General features: G+C 48.4%; 1 protein-coding gene across 3 annotated transcripts in view; it reads left to right on the top strand.

Moving 5' to 3' along the window:
- Positions 1-641: 641 nt before the first annotated feature.
- The window catches only part of EYA2 (EYA transcriptional coactivator and phosphatase 2), a 164259-nt gene continuing 143789 nt past the window's right edge, over positions 642-21111 (top strand). The window contains exon 1 of one of the 3 annotated variants that reach the window (XM_080924721.1): positions 642-834. The gene's annotated coding sequence lies outside the window, so the exon portion shown is untranslated. The remainder of the gene's footprint in view (positions 835-21111) is intronic. The other 2 variants (XM_080924719.1, XM_080924720.1) reach the window with 2 other exon arrangements.

Raw genomic sequence — 21111 nt, 5'->3', positions numbered from 1 at the left:
ACGCAGAGCCTAAGAGGCAGAGGCAGGAGGATCCCTGGAGCTTGCTGGCCAGCCACTATGATTTGAAAACCTCCACTTTGAAAAGAAACCCTGCCTAGGGAGGAGGGTATAGACAAAAACAGTAATGTTGACCTCAGGCCTAATACACACACACTCACTCTCACATTCACACTTTCCTGTAAATGAGGTGACATCTCCTCAGAGCCATCTTCCTGGACTGTTCTGCTGGCCCCACCACCCACAAGCACCTCTTTTCCCCTCCTCGGTATTTACAACTTTCTCCAGCTGCCTTTTTCCTGAATGCTTTGTTCGTGGTTCCCACTCTCAACGTAGATGCAAAGTTCCAGGACGACAGAAAACGAGTTTGTCTTGTTCTAGTAGAGCAGTTGACCCGACACGGACAGTGGAGTGGAGTGGGTGGATGGATGGAGGGATGGATGATGGGTGGGTGGGTGGATGATGGATGGATGAATTCATGTGCGCGGTCCCTGTCTGCGCTGCTGACTCTCTGGGGCCGCGCCTGGCCGCGGTGAGGACGCTGCGGGGCCGGGAGGCGGCGTGGGCGTCGCCGCGGGGAGGAGGCCGGCGCGTCCCTCCTCCGGGAGCGCAGCGGCGGCAGCTAGAGCAGCGCGCACTGCAGGGCCGAGTCCCCGCCCGGAGCCAGCGCCGCGCCCCGCGGCCCCCACGCACGGCGCGGCCCGGCGGGGGCGCAGGAGATCCGCGGCCGGGACAGGGGGTCGGTCCCCGGCACAGGAGGCCGCTGCAGCCCCGCGACCTTCGCTCCGCGTGCCATCCCCGGGCCCGGTCCGCTCGGGACGCCTCTGCACTGAGCTGGTGAGTACCGCGCTCGGGGACGCGGGGCGGGATCGCGCCTCCCGGAGACCCGGTAGACACTACAGGAGTGGAGATCCGGCCGCCGAAAGCAAATTCAGTCTCGAGTTCCCTTTGGGTCTCAGGGCCTCAGTTTCCCCTCGTGTTCCAGGTGGAGGGGTGCGGGGCGCAGTGACTGAAGTTGGCAACTCCAGTGCGCCGGACAAGTGCAGGACGCGGCCGGGTCTCGGCGTTTGGTTAGTAGCCTGGCCTTGGAGGAGACTCGTGGTGAATCTAGGATTCTACCCAAAAGGATCCCAGAGACAAGCAGATGCCTGAGGCTGGGGTGGTGGGGTGGCGGAGGAGCGGGGTAACCCGCTGGAACTTGGGGCTCATGGCCCAGCCTCTCCCACACTGGTTTTCTTTTGAAAAGTCTTTACTAATCCTGTATCCCGCACTGGTCCAGCTCAAGGCGCTCACGTTGGAGCTGCAACTTAACAGAACTTTCTATCAGGACGCTTAGACTGGGTTTCGTAGTAAGGGGAGAGCGCGCGGGCTGGAGTTACTTCAGCCAGGCAGCTGTGGACTGGTCTTAGCTGCTTCGATGCATTTCAAATAGCTCTCAAACTTGAGTATCAGGGAAGCGTGACTGAGAGAGGTATCCCATCGTTAAAGCTTCAAAGCGCTTTGCTCCGCAGTTAAATGCGAGATTTTCTTGCAAGGTTCCGTGTGGCCCCCGAAGCCATCCAGGGCTCGGACTTAACAGCCCTCGCTCCAAGGCAGACTACCGCCTATCCCTCCTTCCTCTTCCAGTCACCATCCGAAATGCTACATAACTTTTAATGACTTTATATATATATATAATATATAACGTGATATTATATATAAACATGTCGTTCGAGGGAAAGAAATCACTCCTGGTGGGAAGGTTGAACGAAGGGAGGGCAAGTACTAGAATTTACAAACACCAGGGAAGCATTTGAATTAAGCTTGAGTCTGGGAGCTCCCACCCTCAGGAAACTACAGCTGGGGACAGTGGTTGTATTTGAAGCTGATTCTACCCATTCCACAAGCCCTTGGTGCTCGGATGAAAGCGGTTTCTGTGACCAGAGAATGGGTCAGCTTAGAGAGACACAGCCCTCGGAGGTGTGTTAGACCCCAACATACACAGTTGTCCTTGGGGACCAAGGCTGGGATTTTGCAAAATAATCATTGTCAAAGGATTATTCTGCCGTTTTACTGAAGAAATGCCTTCCACTTCCTGTTTCTCAGCAGCATCCGTAAGCCCCTCAAAACATTTCCTTGTCTTTAGACATCTTCAGACTGGGGAAAGTTAATGGGCTATTTATGTAAGAAATGATGAAGTTGTGAATCTTGCTTGTGGCTGAGCATAAAAATGAGTTTGAATCTGAAACTTGAAAATGTGCAGTTGTAGAGAAACGATGGATAGATCTGAAAGAACCTGAGGTGGTGTGAGCGTGCGTGCGTGCGTGCGTGCGTGTGTGTGTGTGTGTGTGTGTGTGTGTGTTAGACTAGCTCTATGCCCCTTTGTATCTTAGTGCACAACTTGATAAACTGTTTTATCTTCAAAGAATTGTTATTTTCTTCCTGTGACTTGGAAGGCTTGTGTAACGCTTCACCCACGTATATAAAAACAACCCATAAACACGCATTGTTTTCCTAGTATCAGATAACTGAACAGTGTGAAGTAAAAAAAATCAAAAGATATGTGCCCTGATTTACATATACATATATATGTTTTAAATGACCTAAGTTCTAGCGTCTTTTTGTGCCTTTTGTGTTGGGTTAAACACATCATAAAGAGACGTGATTTGCTGACTGGTTGCAGGATTAACGTTTGGGACGAGGGACCACCCATAGTCCTGGGCTTCCACAATGCTGAAGAAGCCTGCTGGTTTAAATCCTGTGTAAGAGATTTCGAGTCTTGCTCCAGACGGATAAATTGATAAAATGTGAGCTGCCGTGGGGAGACTGGAAAGCCCACAGTAAAACAGGTCTGTGGCGGCGTAGCCGGCCACTTTCAGAATTGGGTTGAATATGCTGTGGAGACACAGGCAGTTTGAAAAACCGTATACACAGTCCAGGCACATCTACTTAAGATGCCTTTTGGTTCCTCCAAGACAAGATGACTCCATCCCCCACAAAGAAGAAACCATTTCCGTATTTTTCAACTATTTTCCCAAAGATAATGTGTGCCGGGAACAGGAGACCAGAGCTAAGCAGCCGTCCAACTGTCACCAGATCTAGCCAAGCTCAGAGCAAGAAGTCGCCCTCTGTTCCCACCACCATCACCAGATGTGCGTTGGGTGTCCTCAGCTGCGACGCCCCTTTTGAAACTCATTAAGCCAGCAATAAACGTCACATAGTAAAAGCACAGGCTGTCACTGGGATCGAGTGGGATTCCGGGGTGACCCACAACAGATGCCTTTCTGGGCAGAGACAGGCAATGACTGTCAGAAAAGGAAGGGAGGAGAGGGGTCTTGCTCAGCCGGGTCAGCCGCTGAAGCCCCCCCATCTAAGAGAATGCACAGGAGCAGGAGCTGAAGCAGGGACTGGTCCTTGCTGGGCAGGCAGGCCTACTGCCCCTGAGGAATGCTCGGTCTAGCTCCCAGGCAGTATCTAAAGCCCTGAGGTGTGTGTGTTGTGTGTCTGTGTGCAAAGGCTCGGAGAAAAGATTTGCTTCCTGTCACATGGCCAGGGATACATTTACCTGCCTCTCACCTGGGCACCAGGTACAAAGGGAGACTATGAGGCCTGCCAGAAATTCCTTAAGGGAGAGAATTCCCTTCCCAGAGGCTTCTGAAGGGGGAGGATCGCTTAGTTCTGTGGGCCTCCTGATCTTGAGGTTTTGGGCAGAGGGGCTGAGAGTCACTCCCAGACGCCACACTTTCTGCCTGTCACCAAGACTGAGTTCTGCTGTGGGCAGGAAGCATTTTTCTTGCTATTTGTTCTGAATAAGGAGTCGAAGGCGTTTGCCCAGAAGGAACCCTTTACAGAGAGGCTTAACCCTCAAGTTGAGAAAACATGGCTTGTTGACAGAACACACACGCTCTCTCATTCCTCACTCAGCCCCAACAGTCTTCCTGATTCCAGACTCACGGACTCTGAGCACCCCACTTCCTCCTCTGCATCTGAAGCCATCCAAGAATCCCAAACACACCACTCACACACACACAAAGAAACTTCTGGTGGGACAACAATTAGTGGAGAATTTGCCGGTGATGGGACGGGCTTAATGGTGTTTTCCTAACACCGTCTAATCCAGGGAGGGTAAACCCTCCGTCGGGGACTAATGCTCCAAATGACAACTGGTGGTTACAGACCGGCTTGGCTCCCAGGAGCTGTATCTCTGTAGCTGTAATTCAGGGCTAGAAAAGTACCTTCCTCGTGTACCTAGAGCTGAAGCAAGTTACACACTTTTATGCGTGTGTGTGTGTGTGTGTGTGTGTGTGTGTGTGGTGTGTGTTTGTGTGTGTGTGTGTGTTTGTGTGCGTGTGTTTGTGTGTGTGTGTGTTCTCCTTTTTCTTCTCACTTTCTCGACAGTGAACACTAGTGCCATTTTTCCCAGTTATAGATCACACTTAAGACTTTTTAAAATAGAAACACACGTTGTTAAAAACAAACAAACAAACACTTAGTCACCACACATCTGGGACTTGAGTGCAGAGGACAACAGCCACCTCATCTCATTCATCTTTCCGGCAGCTCTTCGCTGCAGTCCTTTGAGTGTTATTTTTAGGAGCTCAGCCTTGTGAGAGGGGAAACTGAGTCACTGAACACATGACTCACACGGGCCCCAGATGAAAACCAAGCCTTCCGTTCCCCCTGGGTGCCTTACCCTGTCCTTTGAAAACCCTTCTGTCCCTGTCCTTGGAGGGAAACCCTCAGTCTAGATGATTCCAAACATACACAGAACAAATTATCTTCTGAAGCTGCCCTAGTTAAGTTTTTGTTTCTCTTCCTCCTCCTCCTCCTCTTCCTTATCCTCTTCTTCCTCTTCCCCCTCCTCCTTCTCCTCCTCTTCCTCTTTTTTTTTTTTTTTTTTTTTTTTGGTTTTGTTTTGTTTGTTTGGCTTTTCTTGCTGTAGTTTAAAACAGAATTGAATCATATTTGGTATTTAGTATTTAGAAAGCAAAGAATAGAAAGCTTGGCTGTCGTGTTCAGCAGTTTGGGTCTGGTTCTGTTGAGGAGAATGGCTGTTTATTTACGAGGGCTAATTTAATTTGTCCCTTTTATATTAACACTGGGCAGTTCTGTTACTAAAACGAGTTAATAAATTTATGGGCAGAGGGAAGGCCCTAAACGTTACGGTAGGCACAGCTCGGGTCAGCTTTACCGGAAAGCGGAAGGCGCTGTATTGTATTGCTACGGGTGGGTGCTGGTCTGGAGTTCAATTATAAACATTTGGATGACAAAGTAATTTGGAACAGGTGGTCTCCAGAGTCGGGTAACAGGAACGGTTCGTCTTGGCCACTTAGAATGTCAAGGGATGCCGTCAGTGGCCAGAATGTGGGGATAGGCAGGCTTGTGGTCAGTAGGGCCTGAGGGGAGCACCCTTGGGAGTAAAGCAGAGGGAGTGGAAGGAACACAGGGTCTCAGCCCACCGTCCTGCTGGAAACGCTCTCCCAGAGCAGAAGTGCCGGCTCCCGGTGTTTTGATATGTGAATTCGTACTTTCAAATCTATGCCGAAATTTAAAGCAGGAATGTCAGCGTAAGATAGCGCCAACTTAAACATCTTTTAAAATGTGTGAAGAATTTAAACAGAGGTTAGAAGCTATTCTGTCATAGAGCGTTCGTAGTGCCTGTGTGATGTCAATAGCGTCCAGCGGTTCCCTCCTGTCTGGATATCTAGTGAAATTAACTTTTAAAAGTCTGTGGATTCTCAGACTGTAACGGAGACGAACATAGATCTGCTAGTGCTCATTCATTCAGGGAACAGCCAGCTCTCAGGGACCATCACTGGAAGAAAATGATAAAAATCAACCCATCCCTCCTTCCCTGGAAGGATGAGGCTCTGGACTCCTATGTGTGTAGAAACACATTTCTTCTTGAGTCCTCTAGAGTAGGGTCCCTATCATTTCTCTGTCCATCTCCTAAGCAGCGCTTTTCAGAACTGAAATATACCAAGTATTAGCCAGTAGACATTTTAATTTTGTAGAGAAAAATGACGGCAGAGATGGCTGGGTCTGTTTCGACCATTACTGTTCCTGTAACGTGAATACTTTGGGTTTCATGGTACGGCGCGGGTTTGCCAAGAAAGAAAAATCACAGCAGGAAACTATGTGAAAACATACACACTTCTGTCTAAGAAATGGGAAAAACACGGGCAGATTCTGCATGGTAATTGCTTTAACTCGAGTTTTAAATGTCATTGTTTGACTTAGGTTTAAAAAAAAAAAAAAAAAAAAAAGTCCCTCTTAGCTAATTCTTGGGAAGGCGGTGACCAGGTCTCACACCTTTAAGAGGCTCTGAGAGGCAGCCTTCTTTCGGGTGCAAACACCCCATGGTCTTGGGGGTTGTACAGGCCTTTAAATTTTTAAAAAGATTACTTAGATATCGGTTTTATTTTCTTGACCCGAATGAGAAAACACGGGGAATTCTCAATAGCTTTTTACAGGCAACCATGATGAGAAAAGAAGCCAAACCAACATGTATTAGGTCATGGGCTTGAAGTGTGCATACATAAGCCGCTGAAGGTCACCAAAACAGAGCAAAACCACCGGCACTCGCTCCCGGGGCCAAGCCCGAATTCCTGCCTGTTAGACGCGTTCGGTTGAATTGGACGCAGAAGGGGATGGGGGGGGGGAGGCTTTTGCCTGTGCCTTTGACTTGATCTGTTCTCCAAGGAACAGCAAAGACATCTTGTGGTCAAAGGAGACAGAGTCTGGAATGGCGGGCTTTTTCACCAGAACTTTTTCACCATTCTAGAGAAAGATTGGGTTCTGTGTCAGCCTGTCACCACTGATAACTCCCCCGGATGTTCAGATCTGTGGGAGTCGGAGGTTAAAACGCCCTGTGGTCTCCTGGTCAGTTTTCTTGCCTCTTATTCCCTCCTCATGCTCACTTTGTGGTTGAGGTATTAACAGTTTCCCATGCCTTCCTTTCTTCCTTCCTTCCTTTCTTCCTTCCTTTCTTTCTTTCTTTCTTTCTTTTTTTTTTTTGATTTCTGTGATTTTTAAAATGTGGGGCACACATCGTGAAGACACACCCTTACCCTTGGCTTCCTGAAATACATACATGGTGTATCTGCATGACCCTGATTTTGGTACCAACCCAGGTGCTGATGGGAATTCCACAGAAGGATTAAAACCGCTTCTGAGAGACAGAAAAGGTGTTAACCCAAAGAGGTTGTTTGCTTTTGTGGGTGTGCACTATTTACACACATGTCCACTTTTGTTTAGGAATGTTCTAGCTCCGTTTGTCTCTTCGGCATAGGTCCGAGGACCCCCTTGGTTGGGGAGGGGGATGGGGGAAGTGTACTTCTGGCCTTTTTTACCACCCTGACGGCAAGGGAAAGCTCAGACTGGCTGCTCTGTTGGGATGTGTGGTCTCAAGTGGCAAGACAAGTTGTGACTTGCAGTCATGTTGTCAGCATTGTGTCCCCATCCAGCCGTGACAAAGAATGAAGCCCAGGAGATTATTCACCTCCGGTCTGTGAAGATCCTGAGCTCAGGTGTGTTCTCCTCTTATTGAAGAGGCTGAACCCCACCCCCAGAAGCTATCGGCTGGGGCATGGAGGGAAGAAAGACACGTGGAGGAAGGATGCAGCAGATGTCTCCACGTTGCTCAGGCTTCACAAGAAAGAGACTGGTACAGGGACCGAGATGCAGACGTGGGAGGCTGAGGCACAGGGAGGGTGACTAGTGGTTTGATCCAAGGCGGAGTGTTTTCTGACCCCTGGGACCCTCAGGGTAACTTTTAAAACTTGTTATGAAAAGTTTGTCTGCCTTTTTTTTTTAATATTTTTTTTCACAGTGAGTTAACTTAAAAAAAAAGCCAAACAAACCAAGTGTTGCCAATGTCAGAGTTGTTGGCAACAGCTGATTACCCCGGTTTGTTGAAGGTGTGCTGTGTGCCAGCCATTACACTTCAGAGCTTTGTCTGTGGATAGAGTAGGATGTTATTATCTACGTTTTACAGATGGAGACGCATGCTCAGAGTCCTCTAGCCTGGGCCCGAGCCAGAATTACATCCAGTTCTGATCCTGAGCCCCAAGAACTGGCAGATCCCATGTAGGCCCTGGAGAGGCAGACTTTCAAGTCAGTCCCCCTGTGCTGCGTTATAGATACTCATGGGGAGTCGGGATAGAAGCCGGACTCAGAGGAAGAGGGCGCTGCGACACTTCACAGAGCATTGGCCTGTGAAAGCCAGGGCACGTTTGGAGCATGAAGCTGTTGACGCCTGCAACCTGGCTGGTCTGCAATACAACAGCTGGCTGTCCCCACCTGCAGTCACACAGCAATAACCTCAGTGTTACCACAGGGACTATGCGACCCATGGAGCCTGACACACTGGCTGTGGCCCCTGAGAACAAAATGTGTTGACCCCTGACCCGTTGCAGTTTGACAAGATAAATTCCATTGACAAGAAAGAGGGTGTGTGATGAGTATTTCACAAACCATTCCAGAACCAGGCTGTGTGTTCTGGAGCCTTTGCTCTTCTCCTTTTCCAGAACCAGGCTGTGTGTCCTGGAGCCTTTGCTCTTCTCCTTTTCCAGAACCAGGCTGTGTGTTCTGGAGCCTTTGCTCTTCTCCTTTTTCAGAACCAGGCTGTGTGTCCTGGAGCCTTTGCTCTTCTCCTTTTCCAGAACCAGGCTGTGTGTCCTGGAGCCTTTGCTCTTCTCCTTTTCCAGAACCAGGCTGTGTGTTCTGGAGCCTTTGCTCTTCTCCTTTTCCTAGTGAAACTTCCCTGTCTACAATCAGAGAGACAGATAGATAAGAACAGGACTCCAGTGCCCTAGAACTGTATCTTTGCTGTGGTCCTGATGATCCTGGAGTTGACAGAAGGTGTTGCTGTGACTCCCAGACTTTTTTCCAGAGCTATCGATCGCTCCCACAGCAAGAGGAAGGATAAGAGATAAAGTGGCTCTGCAGATGCTCATTCCAAGAATCCCAGTTCTGCAAGTGTGGTGTATCAGCTTCCGTGACCCAAAGTGCACTGGGCATCCATGGGATATGCCCTGACAGTTGGTCATATCTGCTTCCCTAGAAAGTGGCACAGGGTGTGACAAATCAGCCATCCCCAAATGGGAGCCTTGCTAGTCATATCTAGTTTTATGTGTGTGTGTGTGTGTGTGTGTGTGCATAGTCAATATATATATATATGTGTGTGTGTGTGTATGATTGATTATATTAACATAATTAATATGATATATAATAATAAGATTTAATAATATAGTTTATATATTCTTAAGTACAGTGGAGATTGGGAGCAGAAGCTATGGGCTGGTGGGGTTGATGTCGCATGGTATTTACCTACCTGTCCCTGTCCCCGGTGGCACAAGGATTTTAAAGTGGCATTTCTGTGGCATTTAAGATAATATGACAAAATGTTTGTCTCAGCAATGGGCAGGGCTTGAACGATGACCAGAGCTAATCCTGTTAGGATCACAAATCATAATCTGTGTTGGCCTGAGGTTAATGACTTAGCTTGCTGTGCCTCAGTTTCTCAATTTGTAAAGCTGGGCATGGCAATGACACTGAGGATCTTTGCCATCGGCTGTGCTGAAGCTGTAAACACCTGTGAGAGGCTTGGCTCTGTGGTCCTGCTTGTCTGCGTTTAATTGCACCAGAGTTGCACTCGAGACCAGCGAGGTGCCTGGAGACTGTGCGTCGGTGTGGAGAGAGCATGGGCTTTGTGGTTGAGAGCACAAGTCCCAGACTCAGACAGAACTGGTGTGAATTTTGGCCACTGACAGTGCCCTAGCCCTGCCACCTCTGGGCAGAGTTGCTGTTCCTGGAAAGGCTATGCGTGTTAAATGAGGTGGCACACATTCACAGGGCATTTGGCACGTAGTAAGCACTCAATAAAAGGTAGCCTGTATCATTAGCACCCCCACTGCACGCTGCACCCGCACCCCCAAGAAAGCGCAGGTCACGGATAAAGCTTAATTTGAAAATAAAAGAACACATTTTTAAACTGCCAAATAGACTTAAAATAATATTCATTAAACAAAATTAAAATATTCTATTAAAGCCAGACTTTGGGCTCAGACCAAATTTTTATAACCCGAGCTTAAAGGCCAGGGAGTCCTCTAGCCACAATGGGGACATTGTGACTGAGCCTGAGACTTCAGCGCTGCCATTGGACGTCTTTGAAATGTATGTTTTCCCATTTAAATGAAAGGGAAGCCACAGGAAGAAGAAGAAAAAAAGAGGTTCTTGCTCTATTTAGCAAACTATAAGGAACTGAAAAAGAAAACAAAAGATGTTCTCCTAATGCCAAAGAGTGGTAAATCCCTGAGGTTCACTGGTCAGCTCCAGCCACAGCCCCGGCCCTCTGTGGTTCTGCCACAGAAGGATCCAGAGTCCATTAGCTCTCTGAGCTAACCAAATCTCAACCATGTTCTCCTGCAGACTTTAGAGACCGTGGAGTAAGTACACTGCTGACAGCCAAGACTTGGGAGCCCAGCTGCCTCTGTTCAGTGCCCAGCTGTGCCTCAGTTTCTCCATTCACAAGACTGATAACCTGAAGGTTGGGGGGGGCGGCTGTTGTAGGAATGTGTCAGGGGGTTGCTTTTGTCTCTTGCTTTCCTTAGAGCATGAAACACCCCCAAGCTTTGGGCTGCTGAATGACATCTCAAAGATATTAGAGGTTGAGGTCATCTGGATGTTCAGAGAAGGGCGGGGTGAGTTGCAGATTTAAGATCTCACCAAGTTTTTAATGTGCCGTGCATTTTCACAAAGAGTTTAATCCTCCCCCAAAAAATTCTTATGATGGGATGGCTCAGCAGTTCAGAGGACCTGGGTTTGGTTCCCAACACCCACCTGGAGGCTCACAGCTGCCTGCCTCTCCCACTCCAGGTCTGCAGCCCTCTTCTGGTCTCCATGGATACTGTATGCGTGGGATGTATTTACAAGTAAATGTTTTTATATGTAAATACCAAACAACAGAGACAACCAAAACCAACCAAAACCCTTCATGTGTCTGTGCCAAAAATGGAGAGACTTGACCACAGGCTTTTTGGTTGTTTTGTTTTGTTTTGTTTTGTTTTTATTAAACCAGCCAGAGTTTCTGTGGCCCTTAACCTCTCTTTTCACTGAGAACCAATACATTTTTCTTAGAAAAAAAAATTGTTTCTTTGGGGCCTGGAATGTAGCACATACCTCTGATACCAGCAGTTTTGAGGCAGAGGTAGGTGGGTCTCTGTTAGTTCAAGGACAGCCAGAGCTACACAGAGAAACATTCTCCATCTATCTATCTATCTATCTATCTATCTATCTATCTATCTATGTATCTATCTATCTATCTATCATCTATATATTTATCTACCTACCTACCTACCTATCAATCTATCTATCTACACATACACCCCATTTCCCTCTTCCCCTTCCTCCCTCAAACCCTTCCATATACCTCTCTTTGCTTTTTCTAATCTATAGCCTCTCTTTCTTCATTAATTTGATGTGTGTGTGTGTGTGTGTGTGTGTGTGTGTGTGTAGAAGATAGATAGATGATAAATAAATAGATGAGAGATACATAGATGAATAGATAGATAGTGATAGATAGATGATAGATAATAGATAGATAGATAGATAGATAGATAGATAGATAGATAGATTGATTGATTGATGGGTAGGAAATAGAGAGAGGACCCAAGTGGGCTGTGAAGACACCCAGAAGTGTTGAGAGTCTGCTCCCATGAACAGTGGCTTCCTCCTCAGACCAGGCAGGCCCAGTGCTGTCTTTGAAATAGGGTACCATTGGGGCACATGTGACTAACTACTGACCCTGTCACCTACTTGCTGTGTGACTTTAGGAAGATCCAAAGAGCCCTCTGAGACTCGGCTTTTGCCAGCTTGTGGGACAGATACTTTCTATGGCAGATCTGTTATAAGGACTTGAATAAAATAATATTCTAGGGCTGGGGCAGTGGCTTAGTCTATAAAATGCTCATCTTGTAAGCAGGAGGGCCTGAGTTTGATGTCCAGAACCCACACAAAGTGTGGTGATGCCCATTTGTAATCCCAGATCTTTGGAGGGAGAGACAGGCCAAACCCTGTGCTCCCTGGCCAGCAAACCTACCCTTCTTGGCAAGAGCCAGGCCAACAAGAGACTGTCTTCAAAAGATGTAGATGGCTTCTGACTCACAAAACTGAGTTTGGCCTCTGACTTCCACACATACATGCATAGTACAGTGACACAAACATATGTGCATGCATGCACATGCGTGTACAAACACACACGTATATCACAAGCATGCTTTACAACTTAAAATTTGGATCTGGGACTAGAAGATATGGCACTAGTTTTTCTTACCTTCAGAAGAACTCAAAAAAGAGGGTGAGAGTCAAAGTTACTTGTCCTGGCATACCCCTCTGTCTCTCAGGTAGCTACAGTCTCTGAATTAGGAACATTGTGGAAGAATCTGAGTCTTCCTGAAGGAGGAGAACATCTTTCCACAGTGGCTTTAACATGCAGGGACCTCTCTATTCTTAGATTATGGAAAAGACAGAAAAAAAATTAAGGCAAATGGGCTCCAAAGTTTTCACAGATCACAGTGACACCCTTTAGAATAGTTTAAAGTTCAAGCCTATAAACTAATTAAGAACAAACCGGATGCACACATGGGTGGAGTGAGGTTCAGGTGCATGGCTTTGATTTCTAAGAGTTTCTCTATAATGTCTACATTTAAAGTAAAATATTTTAGCATCAGTGTGGTGGCTTCTGTCTGCATCCCAGACACTCAGGAGGATTGTCTGGGCTACAGATTGGAGAGCTGTCTCAATAGAACAACAAAATAAGAAGAAGGAGAAGGAGAAGGAGAAGGAGAAGGAGAAGGAGAAGAGGAAGAGGAAGAGGAAGAAGAAGAAGAAGAAGAAGAAGAAGAAGAAGAAGAAGAAGAAGAAGAAGAAGAGGAGGAGGAAGAGGAAGAAGGAGAAGAAGAAAGAAAGGGAGGGAAGGAGGAAGAACGCAGTCAGGAAGGAAATATTTTAATCCAGGCTCTATGGAGTGCTTTGGGAAGCAGGAACAGGAAGCACTGGACCTGGGGGCTAGCCAAGGCTCTATAGCAAGACTCTGTCTCAGAAAACTGAAAATAAAACAAAACAGCCATTTATTCCAAAAAAAATCTCCCCAAACAACAAGACTCCTGTACTATCGAGATGTGCTGCTCTGCCCTCTGTGGCTTAAAATGAAATGTGTCAGGTACCCTAAGCTGTCAGCCATGGCTGTCTAAGGCCTACAGCCACGACTGGTCTCATCGCAGTCGCATGGTACCTGTGTGCAGGTATGTGTGGTCCAGCTTTGGGCACATACAGTGTTGGCTGCAGCCATTTGAACGTTCCTTCTGCAAAGACCCAACCCTGAATGGTTACAGACGGAAGCTCATCTTTTCCACAGGCCTGCTGTTCCTATTATAGGTGAGCAAAGAGCAGAAACTGTGGCCCATTCAAACTCACACAGAGAAGGGGTCACTCCAGGCTTTGAATGTGAGAGCCGGGTCTAGAGATATGCCTATCCCCTGATCCCTGTTCTCCCCAGTGTCTAGCACCGCAGAAAGAATTCAGCTCTCTCCCACCCCCTCCCCACTTAACTGTGTCATAGATAAACTAAGTACAGGCGTGCAAAAGAGGTAAAGTTCCTTAGTTACAATTTTGTAGTTTAAAAAAATCAAAGTACATTGGTAAGGGTGGGTGTTATTGAGGAAGTCGGGGGACAGTGTGGGGGAATCGGTTGTCACCTAATTCCACCTCCCACGTCATAGGAGTTGAGCTCAGCTTGAGACTTTCCCATCTTTCCCCAACAAGCTTTGTTTGTGTTCTCTCCTGTCCTCAAGAACAACAGAGTGTGGGTGAGGATCCCGGAGAGCTGGGGTCCTATGCAGTCTATCTCAGCCATGCACTGGGGTACACTCTAAGGGATTCATTATTACGCGGGTTAGCTTCTGCGAGAAAGCTGTGTGCGTTTACACAAATCTACGAGGCTCAGTTGCTGCATTCAATTCAGATGCTGACAGCGAACATGAAGGCCAAGGCTGTGCAGCGCCCCTCTTTACAGTACAGAAGCAGGATACACTCCAGCGGCTGTGTGAGGTAGCAGACGCCGGTCCTCAAGTGCTGACAGGCGGTTTATTGTCTCTGTCAAGTCTGATACGCTGTGAGTCTGATGCAGTGTGAGCTGTGTGTTTATTCCGAGGTCACCATGGGATGCTTTATACCAATGCCAATCACCCACCAAGATTGTGCTCCACTGTGGTGATGTCAGGGCCCTGATGTCACCTGGCAAAGGGAGTGTTCAAGCTGCATTGTGATCTTACAGGGGCTCTCTGTCGCAGATGAAAGCATCGTGGTAACTGTGCTTTCTGATGTGGCAACCCTGGGCTGCCTCAGTTTCTCTCTTGACCAAGTGATGGGAATGGAGGTCACATGATCTGTGCTGGGAGGCACCCAACCCACCACAGTTGTTAGAAGTTGTTTATTACCTGCTGAGGAAAAAGAGCATTCAGCTGTGGGAATCCTCGCTTTGTTGGCGTAAATGTTCCTGAGCCTGTTTGGGGGGGGGAAGGTGGGAAAGGGCCTGCGATACAGAAGCGACTCAGAGAGGAGCTTAGGTTCGTGGACTGGGCCAGTCCCAAGACTCTTGCTCTGACTCCCCCTGCCTTGCCTAGGAGGTTCCCAGGAGTCCTCTATAGGGACTGAGAGTCAGAGCCCCTGAGGATGAGTAGCCACAATGAGAAACTGAGGCAGGGGAGGTCCCATCCCATTGTGGGCCAGAATGGAGACTTCACACTTTCTCCAAGGACCCAAAGGCAGAAACACCCCCGAGCCACCGGCTCCCAGCACTTGCTGGTACTGAAGAGCTGCCTCCACTCTTGCCCTCTGCCTCCTATTGTAAAAACTGCTTCTCTTCAGAAATGTCTGCCTTGCTTCTAGTGAACAGGTGATCAGCTGGTTCTTAACTTTTTCTTACCCACAGCCCCGCATCCCATTTCTACTCATTGCACGCCTCTATTCATTCAAAAACATGTGTTGACTACTGTGTGCCGGTTTCTACCCCAGAGGAGGATACTGTCAAGAATAAAAACGCTCCGGGCCTTGGGAGGTGGCTCAGCATGTGAGCGTGAAGACTGAGAGTGGATCCCTAGCATTTAGGTAAAATCCTAGGTGCAGCACTGGAGGCAGAGAAAGGATCCCTAGGGCTCCCTGGCCCAGCCAGTCTAGCCAATCAGGGAGCTCCAAGACAATGAGAGCCCTGTCTTATAAAAGAAGGTAGAGAAACTTGTGCAAGGCACTGGATGCTGGCTTCCATGTGCACATGTGTACACACACACACACACACACACACACACACACACACACAGGCACCATGCAGGCATGCATACCAGGTGTGTAAATGACAAAATGTCACAGGGTGACAAGCCTATGAGGTTGGTGATTAGATCCCATGAGCATAGCGTTGAAGGAGAGAGAACAGTCTATTAGAAGAAGCAGGTACAAAAGCCCTGGGGGTGCAGTGTGGGGTAGAGCACGGGGCTGAGGTCACAGCAGAGGGAGCAGACCTGTAGGGCCTTGCTCAGAACCTACCATTCTGTCTCAGTCAGCTGTGTCCAAAATAAGAAACCGTGTATCTGAAATGATTTTTAAAAAATACGCAGGGCTTAGCTGGGTGTGGTGGTGTATGCTTTTAATCCCCGCACTTGGGAGGCAGGCAAATCTCTGTGCATTTGAGGCCAGCCTGGTCTATATAGTGAGTTCAGGACAGCCAAAGGTACATAGGGAGGGAGATAGAGAGAGAAGGAGGAAGGGAGGGAGAGAGAGAAGGAGGAAGGGAGGGAGAGAGAGAAGGAGGAAGGGAGGGAGAGAAGGAGGAGGGGAGGGAGGAAAAAAGAGAGAGAGAGATTAGTTTAACGTGGGCTGGGCTGCTCAGGGCGGCCAGAGAGGGACTGGGGTGTGCCAATTAGTCCAGGAACAGGCTCCAGCTGCCAGGTGTTTTGATTTTCTAAAAGACACTGCAACCTTGTTTTTTTCTTTTTTATGAGAAAGATCCTGAATTTCCAGTCCCAACGAGGAACCCCTTGGTCCTGGGCATCTCATTCTAGCCAACAGACCCTAACCTAAGCCTCATTCTCCCCCCCCACCCCGTTGAGATTCTTTTACTTTTGAATAAATCCTGACCCGAAAAGATGCCAAAAGATGTTAAATGTTGTTTCCAGGAAAAAGCAGGACTCAGGCCTCCAGGGGCCAGACGGAGAGTCTTCCAAGGAGCAATCAGCTCTTCCCGGCTTTATGCGTTTCTCAGGAGTTTCCCTGATCATGGCTCATCACAGATAACAGCACAATGGTCCAAGTCTGTCCCTTGGGCTTTCCTTTGACTCAGGAAGGGTTGACAGGAAAGGGGTAAGATGTCCGCAGGTTTCATGAGTGGGTGTCAGCTACTGTTTAGCACCTCTAATGGCTTGTGCTGCTCAGGGTGGGGAAAGGACCCGGGAGGACTCCACTCAAGGAGAAGGGAGGTCGAGGAACTGGGGAGGGATGGGTAGCCAGGTAAGTGATATGCTTGGAGCTTGCAAGGGTGCACTGATGCCTGGGCTGGCAATAAAATCAGTATCTTCTTTCTTACCCCAAAAGACAAACTGAGCAAAAACCCAGCCAAAGTGTCCCTTAGCTGTTGGGATTGTTCTGGGTGTGAATGATGGGAGACTTTTGAATTGGCTCACAGGGGTGGGGGCAGGGATGGGGATACCAAGGAAACATATTGACCCGGGAAATGAGGCATCCTGGGCATCTGGCTTCACGTGCAGCTGGGTCAAGAGTTCATCTTTAGGTCATAGGTCATCTTCATTCATCCTTTTCTTTACTGTCACCTTCAGCATCAGGGAGCTGCCCAATGGCTAAAGTATTGCCACATAAGCGTGAGGGCCTGAGTTCAGACCCCCAGCCTTCTCATAAAGCTGGACTTGGCAGTGTATGTCCAGAACCCCAGTGCTCCAATGGTAAGGTGGGAGCTGAGAACGGAGCACCCCTGGAAGCTTGGGGGCCAGCTAGCCTGGGACACACGGAAATGAACGAGAGAGACGGGTTGGCACTGTTAATGTTTCAGGTGGGGTGTGTGTTTGTTGGGGAGGTCTGTCTTGTTTATTTTTAGTATGTATGGATGGGTGGATAGAAATGCATGGAGTGTTCCTTTGTGTGCACATGTTAATGGAAGCTGAAAGTCAACCATGGGTGTCATTCCTTGGACACCATCTCCTTTGTGGGGACAGTCTCTTACTGCTCTGGCCCTCATGAAGTAAGCTAGGCTGTCTGGCCATCAAGGCCCCAGGATCTGCCTGCCTGACTGCTGTTCCAGTTCTGAAATTACAAAGCACAGCCAGCTTTTGGTTTTGTTGTTACTGTGCATGTGTGTGCGTGTGCATGTGTGTGCGTGTGCATGTGCGAGCGTCGTGATGTGCATAGAGGCCAGAGGGCACCTATATGAAGTAATTACTATTTTTACACTTTTCTGGGTTCCAGGAATCAAACCCAGGTTCTCATACGTGTACAAGCACCTCGAAGCCCACACGTCTTCTGCCCTTTTCATTAACAGGTCACACTCTCATGTCTACACGTGTGCCACGATGCATGGAGACCTGCAGCCCCAGTGCTACCGGCACCCGCCACAGGTTGCTACTGACTTAGCCTAAGTGAAGATAGTTATCCTTCTGTGGCCGTTGGCAGTGGTGGTTTTGAGTTGCCCGGCTGGCTTCATCATGTGTGCATTGGCAGCCATTGGCCCTATTCAACTTCTAGCTGTGAGAAGCCTTGGTGGGTGTCCCCTTTCAAACTCTAGACCCTCGGTGAGGCTGCAGCATGAGGCTCAGGCAGTGACTAAAACTTGTGTGAAAATGGCTGCAGGGACCAAGTGACCTCTGAGCATGTCCAACTGTCCCTGTGAGCTGCAGCCGAGGGGTTGTACCCCAAGATGGGTTCAAAGTGTTGCCCTACTATGTCCTCTCAGCTCCAGATCAACTCTGCTATGCTGGCAGGGGTAGACCCTATAACAGGAAAGGAATCTCCAAATTTAAGTTAAGAAGGGGGGTCACTCCTGTGGATTCTGGGAAACTGACTGTCTGGGAACCAAAGATCTGGTTTGATACTTTTGGTCTTTTCTGATGTTAATCTTCCCACTGTGGCTGATGTCAAGCTACAGAGGCTTAGCTGTCCCTCTCAGACAAGCCAGGCCGTCACTGGAAAAGGAAGATTCTCTCAACACTGAAGCAGAAGGGCGCACACATCACTCGCAGTGGGTGGGTTGTGGCTGGTGCATTCTGGAGTAGTCAGGAACTTGCTGGAGCAGGCGGAGTGGGGTATGTCTGGGAAATGGACATTCCAGGCCCTGTCTGGTTCTTGGCTTATGCTTTGAGCAAGATGGCACCCTCTGCAGGACTCTGAGCAGAGCAGGGACAGAATGTGGGGACAGACGGTGGGCCAGGAGACCTCGGAGGCTGCACAGGGTGTGACACAGCAGGCTGGTCACCAGAGGAAGGAGCAGGGGCCTTGGAGTGTTCAGTTCCGAACAAACTGGATGTCCAGCCGTTTCCTTCACTCTCACAGCAAGACATTTCATTGTCCCAATCCAGGGAATATGTAACAGTCATCCAAAAAGCTTAAACAGCTATGACAACTGTTGGGGCAGGCCAGCTGGTGCAGTGGCCACATCCCGCCATCCTGCCTGGCTTCCTGGGTTTGCCCGGGCCCATCCCAACTCTCTGTTTTGAGAAACTAAAGTCAGAGAACGTATAAAGGACCCCACATATCACTGAGACTCCACATCTTGCCACAGAGAGATGCCTAGCAATCAAGTTCACATATGTGGGGTTAGCGGGTCAGACCCATCTTAGACCTCACAGGGAATAATATACTCCTATAGAACTCACAGGGTACAATGATTGGCAGTGGTGGAAACCCAGACCTTCTGCTCAATGGCCTCATATGCCTGGGCCTCAGTTTTCCCATCCATGGAGTGGGGCCATCCGCTTAAATGACGTCACAGCACATAGTGCTCTGCAAGACCCATAGTTTTTATATTTTGCAAAAGAAGCTATTACCCGTGTTGTTCAAGATGGGGACTAGGAAGAAGGCTTGAATTTTAGCCAAAGACTGACTGATATTAATGGCAGGGGTGGGACAAGGGGCTTGGGGTGTCTTGTACTGGAGAGCTCTGGGGCTTTGCCTTGTTAGTTCTCTGTTCCTCTCCTGGAGGAAGGAGGCTCTGTCTGGGTGTGTGCCCCTCCCCAGGAAACCTGCCTTGGCCCTTGCAGCATCCCAGGTCCCTGAGGAGCGAGCAGCAACCCGGCTGGGCCCTGCCTTGCTCTGCCTGTTGTCTGGGGAGGGCAGAACAGCGTGTACTCACACAGCAAGCAGGTCCCCAGATGCAGCCTTTCTGGCTGCCACGTTTTTCCGCATGAAATTCCTGACTTGGTGTGTTGTGTTTTTCTAAAAACACACCCACTGCCTCCAAAAACCTCAGCCCGGGAAGGGGAAACATTTCTGGTTGAATTACCGGTTTCTGAAATGGTGTCAGATTATGTCCCCCTTTGTGGCCTGGGTACACCATTCTTCCTATCCACAGCCTTTGTGAGGGGCTGGGCTGGCAGAGAGCATGATTCTCGTCTAGGCCAGCTCCCCCACACAGATGTGGAAACTGAGGCTGAAGGAGGCTGAGGATTCCTCCCAGACCACATGAGGTCTCCAGACCAGCAAGTCTGACTTCTTCCCCTTTGACCCAGGTCGCAGGGACAAGTTGAGGACACCTTTGCCCCACAGCCGTGCTTTCTTTGGCCTGAGGGTGTTTTGATTTGTCTGAGTTGCCAGCATTTCAAACTCAGGAGATTCCATATAAAAACCCGCATTTCTGGCTTCTCCAGGGCCCTTGGGAGAGGTGCCAAATGAGGCCTCCATTCCTGCACGGTGACAGTTGGGGACTCAGTCACTGCCTTTCCCTGTTCAGCTTACTTAACTCCAGGTGGACTGCCATGCCAGAGTCCCTCTCTTGGCTCTCCCAGGGTACCAGAGTTTTGTTTGTTTGTTTGTTTGTGGCACTGCGGATTGGACTCTAGAAGCCGTACCTGCTACCACCGAGCTGTGTTCCCAGCCTACTTTGTTTTGAAACAGGATCTTACTATGTTGTCCAGGCTGGCCTCAAACTCAGGATCCTCCTGCCTCGGCTTCTTGAGTGCCTGACTTCAAGTTGTATGTTTGCAACTTGTATGTTAAAGGCTAGCTGGGATAATTTTTTTCATGGTGGTGTGTGTGTGTGTGTGTGTGTGTGTGTGTGTGTATGTGTATGCATGTATATATATGTGTATATGTGTATATGTATGTGTGTATATGTATATATGTATGTGTATGTGTGTGTATGTATGTGTGTGTATGTGTATGCATGTGTATGTATGTGTATATGTGTATATGTATGTGTTTGCATGTGTGTATGTGTGTGTATGTATGTGTTTGTATGTGTGTGTATGTATGTGTATGTATGTATGTATGTGTGTATGTGTGTGTATGTATGTGTGTATGCATGTATGTATGTGTGTGTATCTGTGTGTATGTATGTGTGTGTATGTATGTATGTGTGTATGTGTGTGTACATGTGTATGTGTGTATGTATGTGTATGTATGTGTGTATGTATGTCTGTATGTATGTGTGTATGTGTGTGTGTGTGTGCGCGCGCGTGTGTGTGCACCCATGCTTATATGCAGCAGTGTGTCAATGCCAGAAGACACCATCCTTCTCCATCCTTCCTCAGCCAGCATGATGCCTGCCCTTGTGCATGGCAGGCCTAACGTTTCCAGTTATTTTTTTAAGACTGAATTAAATGTGGTTGACCTAAATCCGCCCTGCTTGTCTGAGACTTGAGATGCTATTAAACCAAATTAAAGAGCTTGGAAAAGTTTAAATTGATCTTTAATGGCTCAAGAGAAGGCCTGTGTGATTGTTAAGGAGCATGGGTGTGTGTGTATGTATGAGTGAGCAAGCATGAAAAAGTATCCTCTGGGTGCACAAATGTGAAAAAGACTACTTGTGTGTGTGAGAGAGAGTGCATGAACTGTACTACAAGTATGAACAAATGAGTGGAT

This window comes from Micromys minutus, assembly GCF_963924665.1.
Source record: "Micromys minutus genome assembly, chromosome: 11".
NCBI classification, from domain to species: Eukaryota; Metazoa; Chordata; class Mammalia; order Rodentia; family Muridae; genus Micromys; species Micromys minutus.
Note: the sequence above shows the minus strand (reverse complement) of the source record. Positions and strands in the feature narration are given on the sequence as shown.